Raw genomic sequence first — 16,998 nt, forward strand, 5'->3', positions numbered from 1 at the left:
ATATCCTGTGGAGGAATGAGGCGTCACATTGTATGCATACACCAATTCTGGCAGGTGTTCAGGCCACCTCCTTATCTTTTTTGGGTGGTAGCAAGCGCAGCAGGTCATGCAAGGTGCGGTTGAACCGCTCACAATGAGGGTTCCCTTGCAGGTGATATGGAGTAGTTCTTGACTTCCATACTCCTGATCCCGGGTGGGGAACGCCTGGCTAAACTTGGTAAAAATGTCCGTCACCACAAGACGTTTTCTCTGCCATCCTAAGCGGAGGATCAACATCTACCACTTCCAATGGACGGGAAGCCAGAAAAGGGGTCCAGGATGCCTGTATCTTGGGCTGAGGCATCTTAGCAATGTTGCCAGTTCTTCACCCATTTGTCTACAGCCCAAAAGCATCTTTGCTTGAGCAAGCCCAACGTTCTCTCAATTCCTTGGTGTCCAATTTGGTCATGAACACTTCGTAGCACTGCCTCAACAAAACAAGTGAGAAGCAACAACTGCTGACTGCCGTTTTAGGACACTCAGAGAAGGGTCAGCATCCTGAAAGCAACAAAGTTCCTCCTTTGTATACCCAGGTAAAGTTGGAGTGTTCTCAAGGGCATGTTCTGGGATAACTTCCCCCTCCATCAGATCTACTGCCACCGGACTAGCCACTGCAAGGTCAGGTTCGACAGCTGTTTCCACCTGTAGCTCACTGCAAATGGCTACACAGCCATCAAACTCAGCATCTTCGGTCACTGCCTCTGCACTTTCCAGCTGAGGCCTCCGGGAAAGAGCATCAGCCGCTGTATTACAACGCCCCGGCCGATAGCGAATCTCAAAAATGATCACTGCCAGCTTTGCCACCCACCGCTGCTCCACCACTCCCAACTTAGCTGTGTTAAGATGGCAGAGTGGGTTGTTGTCAGTCAGGACAGTGAACTGCAATCCAAGCAGATAACCTCTGAACTTTTCTGCTACAGCCCACTTTAACGCCAGGAGCTCCAATTTCATGCTGCTGTAGTTCCAGTCATTGTGTTCGGCACCTCTCAACCTTCGACTAGCATAGGCTATTAGCTTTTTTCTCCCACCCTGGTACTGGTACAAGACAGCCCCCTAAACCCCAGCTACTGGCATCCGTCTCCAACATGAACGGAAGAGAGAAGTCGGCATATCCTAGCAATGGAGCACAGGTCAGCTCCCTCTTAAGACACTCAAATGCCTGTTGACACTCACATGTCCAAGAGCTCTGGAACCACTTATCACACTTTAATAACTGCAAAACCCCAGAAAGGACCACAGTTCCTTCACAGTACTAGGTGCTGGCCATTGGTCTACTGCACTGATCTTATCAGGGTCAGGGCCTACCCCTTGATCCGATACTTGGTGTTCCATAAACTTCACATCCGCTTTTTGGAAGTAGCACTTCTTCACCTTAATCTATAACCCAGATTCCCTAGCCGGCTTAACACTATTTCAAATATGGACAGTTGAGTCTCAAATGTGCTTGAGTAGACCTTGTTGATTCGCGGCAGAGGAAACGCATCTCGCTGGGTCTTTTAGTTCAGTTTCCGGTAGCCTACGCATAGCCATAAGCTACCATCAGCCGTCCTGACTAAGACCACCGGGGTTGCATACGAGCTAGATCTTTCCTTAATCACTCCCTTTTTAAATAGTCCGTAAATATGCCCTCCACAAACTGATTGGGGGGTATCCTTCTGTACACCTGGGTCACGGGCAAATCGTCGGTCACAGGAATCTCGTGTTTCACCCAGTCAGTATACCCAAGATCCTTGCCACACCCTGCGAACACTTCAGCGTACTGCCTCAACAATGTTCGCAACTCTGCCTGTTGATCTGGAGTTCCTCCCATCCGTGCTCTGTCTGAGGGGCATTCCAAGTCACTTTGGGTCTTCGTCATGGTCCTCACACTGACAGTGACTTCCTCATGATCTCGGGAAATTCGATGAAATGCTACGTCGCATGAACCACTCTCCACCTGATGACCCTGGGACAGTACAGAGGCTGCCGTTATGCAAGTTTTGAATCTTCCAGCCAGTCAAACCGTGGAGCTTGTCCCAATTAGCCCCTCTTCATTTACCTTACTAAAAGCATCCCGCCAATGTGATTCTAGTGTTCCTGCCAGGGCATTATCAAACTCTGCCAAGATCAGCTCTTTGCAGTGCTGTGCAATATTCATGCCAAGAATTCCTGGAGGGGAAGGATCAGCTTCTCCACCCATCTGGTCTTTAACTATCAAGAATCCACAACCAGGTATTGTTAACCCTAACATCTGAATGTCCAATTCCACATACCCCAGATATGGGAGAGGGAGTTTGTTAGCAGCTGTAATTAGCAACCACTTCATGATGCTGTGCATATCCTTATCTTTCCCTAGTAAGCGCTCTCCGAAATAGCTTTCCATCAGCGTGCTCACATTGCTGCCCGTGTCTAACAGACATTTAACAGTTATTCCACCTATGCTAATTTCAACCTAAGAGCATTATCCCACAGCATGTTCAGAGAAATGCTCTTTTGTCAGAGGACTGCTGCTTGAGCCATGGACTGCTCCTTTCATTGTTTGGCTCTGCGCAAAGGAGGGACCACATTTCCCGACGCTCATGCTTCGGCAGGGGCCCCTTCCTGCCCTTCCTGTTTGGGCAGCGATGTGCATTGGCGGGCTATATGTCCCACACCTTCACAACTAAGGCAAATAGGTTGACTGTCTCGGGTATATCTGCGCTTGTTTTTAGCTCGGAGCCTTTCCGAGCCCAAACTAGATCTTTGAGTACTAAGACTCCGGACTGCATTGGTTAACTCGCTGATTGCTGTTCCTTGTTGCACCACCGCTTTCACTATGTCTTGCAACATAGCACTCAGGTCATTTGAAGAAGATGTGAACACACCTGTGGATCTTGCACTCTCCTCAACACCCACGGCCAGCAGGTACCGAGTTTTAGCAACGCTTGCCCCACGGGGGCGCTTTTCCACACACCATAACAGAGCTTCTTTTCTGACCTCAAACAGCGCACCACTAGGTCTTGCACCATTTTCTGCAGTTCTCGATGAAGTACAGTGTCCCTTACTCCTTCAATAAACTGGTCCCTCAGTGCTAACTGCACATCTGACATTGCCTTAGATGACTGTTGGAGTGCTGCGTTTAACATAGTTGACAAGGCATGCAAATAATCTCGGAGATGCTCCCCTTCTAACTGCTTCTGTGCATAGAAGGCATGTAATAACTGGGTGGTTGTCCGCTTTTCTCTGAAGGTGGCCCTTAAGCAATCAAACAGGTCCCAAGGCATTGTATCCTCCCACTCCACACATAATCTTCTAACCTCCTCAAGTGCTGATCCCCTTAAGTGTGACAATATAAAGTCTGCCCGATCCGCTTCACTCGACCCCCTTACCCGAATATCTCGTTCGAGTTCCTCAATAAACTTGTTAACGGTCTGACTGTCACCACAATAGGGAACAATTTGTCTTTCTCTGGGACTATAGGCATATGACCTAGTATTCACAGTACTCAGACCAGCAAGTGTCGACATCACCTAGTCATCTCTCTTCCTAGCTCCTGAATTTGTGACTGGAGTTCTTGGAAAGGATTACCTCCAACCTCCCCGTCAGCGCTGAATGCTGCACCAGCCCCTTGGCTGATGACCTTCTCTATGTCATCAGGAGCTTTTGCCTCCATACCTCAGTTATCACGAGTCTCAGTCTCTACAACGTTCACCCAAAAACACAGTCTGATGCAGCCTCCTTGTTTCAACAGGCCCTGGCACTCTGGCTCCTTGTCTTCATGCAGTCCTTCCTAGTTCTGTGCAGAGCTCTTTCGGTGGACTTTGGCGCACGATCCTCCACCACTACTGATGTTTATCTCCCCTCAAAAGGAAACCACCAGAAGAACTACCCCACTCCTGGTACCAATAAGATGTGGCCGTGCTAATGTGTTGGCTATAAAGAAAACTCAAACATAGCCAGACATCTAAAAAAGGGATTCTTTATTTATGACCGCATACAAGGAAAATGCGGCGTTAATGTCTGCAGTTTCCGTTTGAGGGAAGGTGTATAAACAAAGCTTATACAACTATGAAATGTGTTGTAACATTCCAAAGAACTAAAAAAAAAATAAAAGTACAAAAAACTCAAAATGAGTTATCAAAAATGTGTATAATATCCCCAAATAAACAATGGTAGTGGCTCTTTTTTTTCTGGATAAAAACAAAATATATAAACATTATTTTAGATGCATTCCCTTAAGCCACACAAACTTGTTAGACACAAACTACATGCATTTAAAACTCTCCACATTACACGTTACATTCTTTATGCTGCTATATTAATTCTCCTCTTAAGAAATATTATTATTTTACACAGTTAAATGGATATCAATGTCACAAACAGTCTACAGCTCTAAAACACCTTACTTTGAGTGAACATAATCATTTTAAAACAAATAATAAAATAAATGACTCTCACTTTCTGACATGTTGGACCGCACTAGAAACTTTACGCAGCTGACAAATCACGTACACTCATGTCTCTGTGTTCTCCCCTCTGATGCCATTCATCCAAAAGAGAAATAATTACTACTCACTTATTGCTTGATATGACAACGTAAACAACAACATAATAGTCAACCAACATGTAATAATTACATTTAACAAACACTCACGCTCAGCAACTGCCACTCAGGAGAATCACTATCCGTGCGATCAACAGCTGCCCACCAAACAGACATAAACACCAAAAAAAGGATTTCCTACCCTCTTTCAGAAATGTTTTGTTGTTTTCCACCACCCTTTACTCTCATGTGCTCCATGATGCTTCTAAGTTTAGCTCTGAGTGCATATTTTCTCTTTTGTTGTGCAACAGCACTACCTATGCACAAGAGCACCCTCTACTGGTGGGTAGGAATGACTATAGGTAATTTTTGCCCCAGTTACATACCGAAGATCATAAAATGTCAAAGTCTGCAAATACAGTCATGAAGCACAATCGCTCATCGGTCCTAACTATTACGGTGTTTATTACAAGAAGCATGTGTTCACTAAAACATTTTCGTCTTAAATTTTTACCTACAAATTTATTCTGTGATTTTGTCAAGGTGTTAACGATTAGTCTATTTTTTTTAGAAACATATAAATCCTCCGGTGACAGGGGTATGTAATGCTTCATGATGGCACTGCTGGCACTGTTGGAGGATTACGCCAATGGCAGAATAAGGAGAGAACGAGTTTTCATTCAGAGACATTATCATCAAAACTGCATGAATTTTATTTTATTTGAAGTGTTTCAAATTAATGAAATATCTTTAATAAAAATAACACTTTATTTAAAAAAAAATACCTGAGAAGTACTATTTTATACAATTTTGTTTTTATGGATATTTTGATATATTTATTCTACAACATAAAAAGGATATTGAATGTTTTTCAACAATGTAATGTGTACGGCACAAATGGCCTTTATAGTCCATATCTAATTTTCAATGTCTATTACCTTTAACAGTGTTGTGTCACGTGGATAGGAATATGTATGCAAATGATATGCAGATGAGGTCATGCATAGTAAAACTAGTTCCATATATGGTGATTTCTGAAAGGAGTCAGGGTGGAGAAGCACGTACGCACAATGGCCCTCCTTTATCAAAAGTGCGTACACCAAATTTCCAGCGTACACCTTGCGTACACCCAAACCCACTGTGACTTTGAGATTTATCAATATGGACGTTGGCGTACAGTGCGCTCAAATCCTACGCCAGCTCAGGAGGTGGTGTACGCACGTTTGAGTTAGTGGGAAAATGCGCAGAAAAACAATTCCTAACACCACAAAACGCACTGACAAGATATGCTAACCCACTGTTAAAAACCACAACAACAACATTCAGTGTTTATTTTTGTGCAACATGAACGTCAATGTTTAATTTGTGTGACTTTACCAAAAGCGTTTGATTTGTAGGCATATGTATTCCTCCAGTCGCGAGCCTGTACGCTTTATCTGACGTTTCAGGCCCGCCTGTCCCGGCAGCTGCGCACGGACTGGGACTAAAATAATTCATACTGACAAAATAATAAAAATGACCTTCTTCTTTTAAATAATAATAAAATCAATAAAAACGACATTCTTCTTCTAAACAACAAGCGTCATTAAGAATAATAATCATAATAATAAGAAGAAGAATCTTACAAATTGTCATGTAATTATTAATGTGAATGAATGGTACTCCACATCACATCATCATCACTATCGTAGGCCTACACCCCAATACATGTGCCGTGATACGAAATTAAATGCTAATTGTTTCAAAACATGTGCATTGTGATGGTAATTTATCATCCAAACAGCTATTTAAACTGCTGGAGTGCGCTTCTCAACCTCCACACTATTAAGAGTACTCGTAATTTGGATCCATATTTTGTTTTTGTAGGTACCTTTAATTCCACTCTTTAAACTCCCAAATAAAACAATTACGGGTTTTTTTTCCACTTCCCTGGCGATGGTCTCGATGGGTGCGTCTCAATCATCTCACTAGTTCAGTTGTCAGGACACTGATCAGGGAGTCAGCCCATTGACTTATGTCCTAATCAGTGCCCAGACTAGTGGACTAGTGAGATGATTGAGCGTGCCCGATCTCCACGTCGGAGAAGTTTCGCTTCTTTGCCGTCTTCTGTTTGTCCATGGCGTAAAATGAGGGCGTGGGGGAGGCGGAGACTTGAATATATAGGGGCGTGTTATTCTAATGACGATCGTTTTCAGCCGCGGCATTTATCAAGGGCAAGTATTGCGTACACCTGGATTGCAGAGGTACGCACAGCTTCATAAATCAGGCGATGAGAGGAGTGTATGCATAATCTTACGCCAGCATATACACCAGTTTCTACGCAAGATTGATAAATGAGGGCCAATCTGCTGCTGGCTGTGATTTATAAAGGGATTTTTGCACAGGCTCTGGCATACGCATGGTTTTATTAAATCAGATTTTTTTTGTGCATACGCAAAATCTAGCTTTTGTATGTACGTACACTTTTAGGATATAATCTACACAAAGTTACCAAGACAGATATTTTGAAATACCCTAATTCTATTGTGGCAAGCAGTGAGGAGAGGGACCGTGAGAGCGGGCCGGTGACGAGTGCTAATGAGTGCCAGCTGCAGGCCACACCAGTCTCGTCTCACGGCGGAGTAACGGGAACATAAAAGGGGGAGCGACGATAGTTGAAGACAAGAGAGGACCGGCCTGGATTTATGTTGTTTTGTTTACGTTTTGTTGTGTGTGTGCAGGCAGATGTCCATGAGGGGTTGCCCGCGTTTTATTATGTGTGTGCGGGCAGTCGTCCGTGAGGGGCTGCCCGCATTACTATTGTTTTGTTTATTTTTATTTGATTGAAAGTATTTGAATATTTGCTTGTTCCCGCCTCCTTCCTTCCATCTACGTACCCCGTTACATCTGTGTATACTGAGACTGAATCACCTTTGTGAGCATGCTTTGGATCTGTCAGTTAGCGCTAGCGAGAATGTTTTCATGGACAAAGGAAAGGTAGCCTACTCCTCTTTGAAAATATGCAAATAAAAGTAATTTTAGATATTTAATTGCTATTTGGAGCATTGGGATCGCTAGACGATGGCTTAATTAACTAATTTTTGTAAAAATCTCAATATTGACATTTTCACTTTTGCCTGTAGCTCAAAATTATAACGTGCTTTTCGACTCCTTTTGCCAGCATGGGTCACATACTGTATGTTGACTAACTGATGACTTACTGATCATATCTAAGTCCTATACCCAATAATATAATTTGAACGGTATTGGATTACTTTTTTGCGTAACAATGCAAACAGGAACATAATGCATGTCGTGAGAGAGTGTGCTTGAGTCCAGCCCTATTTGTTCTTTGTCACTCGTTGCATTCTCATTCAGTGTCTGTCAATACATGGTTGAATAATAGAACTGAGGGTATTGATTATCCAAGGGCTGTTAAAGATTTTTTTCCACCATTCCACTCACTGCCACAAGGATGACAGGTCCACACAAGGGACACAGAACTGCTGGCATCCAGCAGACCTGCAACATAACTTACTGTGTTCCCAATGAGACAGCATCGATTGAGCACAACCAATACATCAAGCCCAAGCCTGAGTCTTTCTCTATAGAACAGACTGTGTTGTGAACAGTCAGCAAGGAGGTCAAGGTTTGTGTAACAAGTGATTCAATAGAGGCTCAGTAATTATGTCTATGTCAGACTGCTGTTAAGACTGTGTAGCATTACAATTTAGTAGTGAAAATCAGTTGTGTATGAAGGGTTGATTATGGATTTTGATTTATTCAACAGACATACTGAAAAGTTGACAGGAAAAAAAAATATTGCTAATTTCTTATATCTTATAAAGGGACTGATAAGATGTGTAATTATTTTTCATAGTGAATTGGCTACAATAGGGAAGCTGAGGACAGGGCAATATATGCATTAGAGAGAGAGAGAGAGAGAGAGAGAGAGAGAGAGAGAGAGAGAGAGAGAGAGAGAGAGAGAGAGAGAGAGAGAGAGAGAGAGAGAGAGAGAGAGAGAGAGAGAGCTTGATAGAAGCTGTCTGTTCAGCAAGACCATCATAATTAGCAACCCTCTCCAAAGAATTACTCTATGAAGCACTTCATCAAGACTGACAGCCACAGGAGGACCCATCTGCCATATTATGCCACCACCACTGTTGAGTGATAAAGTCAGATTTAAAGGTAGGCATTGTGAAGACCCATATTGAACTATTATCTGTAACAGATTTTAAAATAGAAATGAAATAATTGTGACAGCATTTAACAGATTATTGGCTAGTAAACTGTTAGTCATCTTTGTTGCAAAGGAAAGCAAAAGTGTCATAAAGAGTTCTAATATATTCTTCTAAATCTATTTTATTCTAATCTATACCTTTTTCTCATATCAACATACTTACACACTCACCCCACATAGCACAAATAATATCCTTTGAATCCTAATTGGTTTTAAATTAATGCAGTATTAGGTGAGAGAATAGGCCAAATAAAGTGAGACAACTGCACACACCATCTGTGCCATATGTTTAAGAAGCATTAGTGAGCTCATTTTCTAATTTCAAAACCAATAGAAACAAATTAAAAAAAATTCAGAAAAAGACAAAATAGAGAATACCAAGAATTAAATTGTTAATAAGGGAGCCTTTTACTCCACATTCTTTGTACAAACAAATTTTTGGTAACACAAGCTTGCCCAAAGATGGGCATGTCAACATATTAGACTTTTAAGTGAATGGTATTGATTCTGTTCTACACCAGTGAGGCCTGCTATGCTGGCTAATGCTATTGACAAGCCATCGGTCTTGTATAAAACTGTGGAGGTATGCGGCTTCTTCTAGCAAACAGAAAGAAGAGACAGGAGGAAAGAGAGTAAGAAAAAAAAACATCAATGGACAGTGATGGAGAGCAGAGACCAGGGCCAAGATGCAAGCACAGCAGACACACTAAGGACCATATCTATGGTTTGGGAACCCTAAATTAGAGGAAAGACAAAGGTAAGAAGAGAGAGAGAGACTGTAAACAGCTGTATTGATCCTTCAGTCAATCAAACCAACATGCATGGCCACAGGGTGCCAGGTTTGTGGGGCTTGCTTGACGTGCAGGTGTACATATTTACACAAACTCTAAAGAATTACTGGAAATTCAGATGAATGGATATTCTTTTCAAGACACAATAACAGGTACTGTAACAGAGAGAATCCTGGGCGGTGAAGAGGATTGTGTAGCAGAGGCGAGAATTAAGGGGGTGGGTGCAGAAGAAAAGCTGAAATCATAACAAACCCTTCTCCCAGATCCAATGCCTTTGCTGTAATGACCTCAACCAGGCGGGAATTCCTTTTAATTAAAGTGGAGGGAGATCAGTTAAGCAGATGGTTGTCGACAAATATTAAGGGAAATAGACTATTTAATGGTCTGTGCACTTATCACTCCTATTTTCTGTACCCAGCACAAACTGATAAACAGGAAAGGGTGTTGTTAATCAACCTTGGAACCTTTAAAGCCTGAGATAAGAAGAAATTTGGTATCTTTGTAAATTAACTTGAGATTTGGCTAAGACTGGTCTGCTTATGTTCACATAGTACATAGACTGACATAAATAGGATCTATATCCATCTGATGGGTGTTCTGGGGCCGTATTCACAAAACATCTTAAGGCTAAAAGTAGCTCCTAATTTGCCAATTTAGGGGAAACTCTTAAAAAGAATAGGTGTGTCAGTCCTAATTTTATGACTCCTACATTTTTGCTGTAAGAGTATTTCATTTTAGTACCAAAACTAGCTCCTAAATCCATGAAACGGAATAGTCAAGAGGACTCCTATTTCACTAAGACCAAATCAACTTGGAGTTCAAACTTACAAATGATTAAATAAAGTAAAGCAATATAAGCGTATTTGTTGTGCTGTTCGAAGCAATCGAGGGCTCTGAGCTCAGAAAGAGCCACATATCACAGAATGAGAGTAAAGCTTGGAACATACTCTGCAAGAACAAAGAAATTTGTTCGTTTTCTTGAGGTGGAAAGAACACGAACAAAGTTCGTTCTGGCAGTACATTCCATACTTCACGAGACAAGCAGGTGCCAGTCATCTGCGTTTCTCTGCATTAACCACACCCACTTTAAAGGTCTGACCAATCACACAATAGTTCTCGAACACCCGCAAGAAAAAAGTTCTGCTCTGGTGATGTGTCAAGAACAAGCTGCGAAAACTCCCAAACCAGGGCTGCGAGAAAAAAATGACGTCATTTTGATCTTGCAGCCCTGGGAGCGAGAACTTTTTTCTTTGTTCTTGGGGAGTATGTTGCAGCCTTTAAGGAACGGGGTGGCGGAGGGATGCCGAAAACTGTGGAGTAACTAGGTGAGTCGGCTCTTTGCTGTGTATATACCTTCTCTCGTGATTAGATAGACAGTTTGAACATGCTCCTCACAAAATTTTGTTTGTAAAACATAATTTTTGCTTAAATTCTGCCATCTCTAGAGATACAGAGATTTAATAGGCTGACAATTAACTAGTGACACTGCCTACATTTTTAAATCTTTGAATATAGCAACATTCTTATTTTATTATACGGCTCTGTTAAAGTCTTGATTCTGATTGGTCAATCGCACATTCCAGCTGTATGTTTTTTCCAGATAACAACAACCAAACAGAATCCTGCTAACCCTAACACTTCCTGGTACTACGAGCTATCTTGACCGGTACTACTTATATGTTTAATGTATCACTCCGCTGTAGTTGACTGTCTGGTATCATTTTGTGACTTGAACACTTAACCACCATGGGTTACAATGGAAGAAGACTTCAAGGTGTTCACCCAAAAATTAAAACTAGCCAATGATTTACTCACCCTTAAGTCAACCTAGGTGTATATGACATTCTTCTTTCAGATTAATTATATCAGATAAATATATATAAAAAGTATTGGCTAATCCAAGGTTTTTTATGGCAGCACTTAATGTGGGCAAATCAGTAATATAGTTAAATATATTTAGTCTCATCAACTAAGCAAGGCAAAAGCCAAAGGCAACAGAGGCGATAGTGGGCGTTCCAGGATGTCTTCAGTAAGCGGTTGGCTACCAAACTACCACCCCATCGGCCTTGGGACTACGCCATCAACCTCCTGCCTTGGGCTACTCTACCGAAGGGCCGCATCTATCCTCTGTCCATCCCGGAACATCCCTGCGGCTTCAAGCTTTTTCTTCGTGGTCAAGAAGGACGGAGGCTTGTGGCCGTGTATCGACTACCGTCACCTTAATTCTCAGACTGTCAAGTTTAGTTATCCTTTTCAAGTTCAAGTTCAAGTTCAATTTTATTTATATAGCACATTTCCCACAGCCCCCAGGCTGACCAAAGTGCTTTATAGAAGGTCAAGCATAGCATACATACATAAAAATATAACCAGAACAGAGTAAAAAATAAAAAGCACAAATTTTAAAAGTCAAACACATCAGGGTACTCAGTACGCTAAAGAAAATAGAAAAGTTTTTAACAGTGACTTAAAAATAGACAGGGTAGGGGCCAGCCTGATCTCTAAAGGCAGGGTATTCCAGAGTCGTGGCCCTGCTACCGCAAATGCACGCTCACCTCTACGCTTCAGTCTAGTGCGTGGAACGACCAGCAAAGCATGATCACAAGAACGGAGTCTTCTGGAAGGAGTATAGGAGTGAAGGAGTTCTGATAGATAGACAGGCACTTTGTTATGAAGGGATTTATATACGAAGAGGAGAATTTTAAAATCTATTCTCTGACAAATCGGCAGCCAATGAACTGATCTAAGAATAGGAGTGACATGTTCATATTTGCGACGCTTTAAAATAAATCTGGCAGCAGCATTTTGTACAAGCTGAAGTTGTGCAATTTGAGATTTAGATATACCACAATATAAAGAATTGCAGTAATCTATACGCGATGTAACAAACGCATGAACAGCCATTTCTAGAGTTTTCGGGGAGAGAAAGTTTTTAATTTTAGACAGAAGACGAAGCTGATAAAAACTAGATCCAATGACAGAGGAGATATGTCTGTCAAATTTTAAATGCTGGTCCAAAATAATACCTAGGTTCTGGACCCTTGTCGATCTAAAAGCGGATAAACTTTCTATCTCAGGGCTTATATGCTGGGTGTTGTCATTGGGACTGAATACAATGACCTCAGTTTTGTCCTCGTTTAAGAAGAGGAAGTTTTGGGCTAGCCATAATTTAACCTCCTCTAAACAATGGAGAAGAGAGGTGATCGCAGTTGAATTATTTTTCTTTAAGAGAATGAGAACCACAAAGTCCCCAGAGTCAGTGGAGATGTAGATGTCATTAACAACTCTCAGAAGGGCAGACTCAGTGCTGTGAGCGGATTTAAAACCAGACTGAAAAACCTCATAAATAGAATTACTAGACATAAAGTGTTGAAGTTGATTCAGCACAATTTTCTCTAAAACTTTTGAAATGAAATTTCCTCTGGTCCCATCCGCCCTAGAACAGCTCCGTGGGATCACCATCTTCTCTAAACTCGATCTCAGAAGTGCCTACAACCTCATTCGCATTCGCAAGGGAGACGAGTGGAAGACAACCTTCATCACTCCATCAGGTCACTTTGAATATCGGGTGATGCCGTATGGGCTGTCCAACTCACCCTCCGTCTTCCAAAATTACATGAATGAGGTATTTTGTGAATTCTTAAACAAGTTTGTCATCATGTATATCAATGATATCCTCATCTATTTTAGTGACCTGTGGGAGCATGAAGAGCATGTCTGTCAAGTCCTGCAGAAGCTCCGAGACCATCACCTTTATCTTAAGCTTGAGAAGTGCGGGTTCCACGTCTCCACTGTCCAGTTTCTTGGGTACATCATAGACAACCATGGAGTCAAGATGGACCAGAGGAAGGTGGACACCATCACCCATTGGCCTCAGCCCACCACTATCAAAGAGCTGCAGCGCTTCCTGGGATTCGCCAACTTTTACCACCGCTTCATAAAGAATCACAGCCTGCTCATCTCATCTCTCAAATCCCTGCTCCAGAACTGGCCCAAGTCTCTGTCCTGGACTCCATCGGCCACGGAGGCCTTCCACCAGTTGAAGATTGCCTTCCAGTCCGCTCCGATCCTGGTCCACCCTAATCCCTATCTTCCGTTCATCGTCGAAGTTGAAGCCTCATCAACCGGGGTCGGAACGGTTCTGTCTCAGCGGCAGGGGACACCCTTACGACTCCATCCATGTACCTTCTTCTCCAAGAAGCTATCCCTGGCGGAGTAGAATTATGACATCGGCAACCGAGAGCTCCCGGCGATCAAACTCGCCCTCGAAGAGTGGTAACACTGGCTTGAGGGATCAGAACATCCATTTGAAGTCATCACCGACCATCATAACCTTGAGTACCTTCAAGACTTCAAACGGCTGAATCACCGTCAGGCCCGCTGGGCCCTCTTCTTCACCAGATTCAATTTCAAAGTGACGTACCTTCCATGGAACCAGAACAACTGGGCGGATGCCCTTTCTCGTCTCCACCAAGCCGACCCTGAGCCAGAGCACCTTGAAACCATCCTCCCTCCAGCTATGGTTGTCAGCCCGATCCAGTGGGCACTCCACGAACAGATCCAACAGAAGAACGCCCAACAGCCTGCTCCGCTGGGAGGTCCAGAAGGGCGCCTCTATGTCCCGCCTCGTCATCGACTTCCCCTTCTGGACTTGGCTCATTCTTCACCGGGCTCTGGACACCCAGGCAGGAGAAGGACCCTCTCGCTCTTTCGTCACCATTACTGGTAGCGTGCCATGCCTCGGGACGTCTCCCGATTCATTAAGGGATTTTCAGTCTGTGCCATTGCCAACACCCACATCTGTTCACAGATTGTTTGTTTCTTGTTTCTATATATAAATGTTGAGACAATGTAAAGTATTTGCTCTGGCTCTTATTTTTAATATTTTTGCTCAACTTGTATGCTTTTTGTTGTAAACTGTTTGCAATGTACAAGCTGAATGTGATGGTTAGTCAGTGTTGTGTTTGTGATTTAATGGTTAAAGTCACTCCACCATTTCTGTGTGTTTTCTACATTGGAGCTGATTTTTGACAAATTATGTAACAAAAAGCCTTTATGGTAACACTGTACTTGAAGGGGTGTGCATAAGACTGACATGACACCTTTATTAAATCATGTGTCATGACACATGTCATGAATATGAAGGAGTTTTTATGCATGTTTATGACAACTGTCATTAAGTGTCATTCACTCAATTATGTAATTTTTGAATGCAATGATGACATTTCGGAGTTGTCTTTGTTATGACAACTTGACATAAACCAATACATCATAACCTGTCAGTGTCTTTGTCATGACAACTTGACATTACCAAGACAACATACCCTGTCATAAACAGACATTTAGTAACATAGCAGATTAATTATCAAATTTAAGAAACTACTTAGCTTTATGGGTTAACATTACATTAGTTGCTAGGCAACATTGGGGAGAGGACGGTGGCGTTGTCCTTTCGCCGCTTCTCCACCCACAAAACATGTTAACTGTAGTATTAAATTTAGATTTTTTTATTTATTATGTTTGTGATTAGTCTAACAGTCAAAGCTACAATTGGGACTGTTGCTGATGGTAGTAAAGGGACCGAACAGCCCTAAGCAGGTGGCCCCGGACCTCATACTACCAGAGCACCATCCACAGGGGGCCACGAGGAACACAGTCGAATGCCTTCTCCAAATCCACAAAGCACATGTGGACTGGTTGGGCAAACTCCCATGAACCCTCCAGCACCCTGGAAAGGATATAGAGCTGGTCCAGTGCTCCACGACCAGGATGAAAACTGCACTGCTCCTCCGGAATCCGAGGTTCCACTATCGGCCGAATTCTCCTCTCCAGTACCCTGACATAGACTTTCCCAGGGAGGCTGAGGAGTGTGATTCCCCTGTAGTTGGAACGCACTCTTCGGTCCCCCTTCTTGAAAAGAGGGACCACCACCCCAGTCTGCCAGTCCATAGGTACTGTCCCCAACCGCCACGCGATGCTGCAGAGGCGTGTCAGCCAAGACAGGCCAACAACATCCAGAGACTTAAGGTACTCAGGGCGAATCTCATCCACCCCCGGCGCCTTGCCACCGAAGAGCTTATTAACTACCTTGATGACTTCAGCCCGGGTGATGGACGAGTCCAGAATCTCTTCGATGCCAATCGATAGTCTTTCTCCATGGCCTCACCGAACTCCTACCAGGCCTGAGTTTTTGCCTCCACAACTCCCCGGGCTGCTGTGCGTTTGGCCTGCCGGTACCTGTCAGCTGCCTCAGGAGCCCCACAAGCCAGTCAGGCCCGATAGGACTCCTTCTTCAGCTTGACGGCATTCCTTACTTCCACGGTCCACCACTGGGTTCAGGGATTGCCGCCTCGACAGGCACTGGAGAACTTACGGCCACAGCTCCGAGCGGCCGCGTTGACAATGGAGGTGGAGAACATAGTCCATTCGGACTCAATATTTCCAGACTCCCTCGGGATCCAGTCGAAGCTCTGCCTGAGGTGGGAGTTGAAGATCTCTCTGACAGGGGGTTCAGCCAAACGTTCCCAACAGACCCTCACAGTACGTTTGGGTCTGCCGAGTCTGTCCAGCTTCCTCCCCCGCCATCCGATCCAACTCACCACCAGGTAGTGATCAGTTGACAGCTCCGCCCCTCTCTTCACCCGAGTGTCCAAGACATACGGCCGGAGGACAGATGAGACGACCACAAAGCCGATCATCGACCTTCGGCCGAGGCAGTCCTTGTGCCATGTGCGCTGACCCTTATGCTTGAACTTGGTGTTCGTTATGGACAAGCCATGGTTAGTAAAGAAGTCCAATAACAGAACACCACTCGGGTTCAGATCAGGGGGGCCGTTCCTCCCAATCATGCCCCTCCAGGTGTCTCTGTCACTGCCCACATCGGCGTTGAAGTCCCTTAGTAGAGCGATGGAGTCACCAGTCGGCGCACTATCCAGCACCCCTCCTAGAGACCCCAAGAGGGCCGGGTACTCTGCACTGCCATTCGGCCCATAGGTACAAATGACAGTGAGAGACCTATCCCCGACTCGAAGGCACAGGGAAAGAACCCTCTCGTTCACCGGGGTGAACTCCAACACATGGCGGCTGAGCTGGGGGGCTATAAGCAAACCCATTCCAGCCCGTCGCCTCTCACCATGGGCAACTCCAGAGTCATAGAGAGTCCAGCCTCTCTCGAGAAGTGTGGTTCCAGAGCCCAAGCTGTGCGTGGAGGTGTAAAGTGTAATTTTCAGTCTTTGTTAATGTGTGTATATGATGTTGATATATATATTATATATATATATATATATATATATATATATATATATATATATATATATATATATATAATATATATATATATATATATATATATATATATATATATATATATGTTTATTTTGTGTAATGGCCATTATTTGTGTATGTGTTTTCCCCTTTTTGCGTTTATTGGTGCTGGTCACCAGTGTATAAAT

General features: G+C 43.4%; 1 long non-coding RNA gene across 2 annotated transcripts in view; it reads right to left on the reverse strand.

Annotated features, from left to right (window-relative positions):
* Positions 1–4,806, reverse strand: part of LOC137074019 (uncharacterized) — a 43,630-nt gene extending 38,824 nt beyond the window's left edge. Inside the window, exon 1 of one of the 2 annotated variants that reach the window (XR_010904860.1) lies at positions 4,743–4,806. This is a non-coding gene — a long non-coding RNA (uncharacterized lncRNA). Of the gene's footprint in view, positions 1–4,651 lie in introns of both variants that reach the window. The other variant, XR_010904859.1, reaches the window with a different exon arrangement.
* Positions 4,807–16,998: the final 12,192 nt, after the last annotated feature.

The sequence above is a fragment of the Pseudorasbora parva genome, chromosome 4 (assembly GCF_024679245.1).
Source record: "Pseudorasbora parva isolate DD20220531a chromosome 4, ASM2467924v1, whole genome shotgun sequence".
In the NCBI taxonomy this organism is placed as follows: Eukaryota; Metazoa; Chordata; class Actinopteri; order Cypriniformes; family Gobionidae; genus Pseudorasbora; species Pseudorasbora parva.